Source organism: Acanthisitta chloris, unplaced genomic scaffold (genome assembly GCF_000695815.1).
Source record: "Acanthisitta chloris isolate BGI_N310 unplaced genomic scaffold, ASM69581v1 scaffold5422, whole genome shotgun sequence".
NCBI lineage: Eukaryota > Metazoa > Chordata > Aves > Passeriformes > Acanthisittidae > Acanthisitta > Acanthisitta chloris.
This window is the reverse complement of record NW_008660907.1, coordinates 49,962-50,840: the sequence shown is the minus strand read 5'-3', so window position 1 is coordinate 50,840 and position 879 is coordinate 49,962.

The window sequence follows — 879 nt, the reverse complement described above, 5'->3', positions numbered from 1 at the left end:
AAAGTCCATGTTTCCCTCTTAGGTGACAAGCACCTGAAATCTTCAAGGATCAGGTGCCATCAATTTCATTTTCTTTCCCACATTGCTACTTGTGCATCTAGATATTAATTTATCTGTTTCACAACCACCTTTCCCTGTGCATCATCCCCCAGCCTTTCAAAGTCTGTGACTGCTGAGGACATTTACTGCAATTTGACTCTCCAGCTAACAAGCAAGACACAGTGTTGTTCTCAGATCAGTCATTCTTCTGCTCTCCTTTTGTTCCCCCTTTGATCAATGTGTTCTCTTTGATGCTGCTCAGGGACACGTTACAAGCACCTTCATCTTCCCACCTCCCACTGCAGTCACTGAAGGTCATCAACCATTTCCACCAGCCCAATTACCTCTGCTGAAGGGCACCTGATTCTACCTCACAGCTTTCATGTCAAAGTGCTTGAATATAATGAGCTTGATGATGATTAGTGTGGATCCAAGCATGCCTTGTGAAGAACCATGGTGGTTATTTAAAATGTGCTCATTATGCTATACTAAAATGAGAAGATGCTGGAGCAGAGCTCCAGCATTGTATTCCATTGCTGTCTGCCACAAGGAATCACATCATGAGATCGTGCTAAACCAACTGAGGTGTATTTTACATCTAGTTTCATCCTCTCTGTCTGTTTATACTCTTAGAAATATGTTCTCACATGGTAGTTAAGGTGTTCTTCTCATTTCCAATCTAAATACATTCAGGGGCAGTTTATGTCTATTTGTTCTTAAGCCTATGTTCTCTTTCAGTTTAAATAGTTCTGTCCCATCCCCTTTTCTAACCCAGGATTCTATTTTGAAAAGAGCAGTTGTAACCTGCACTGAGCTGTTTTATACATTTTGTCTGGTATA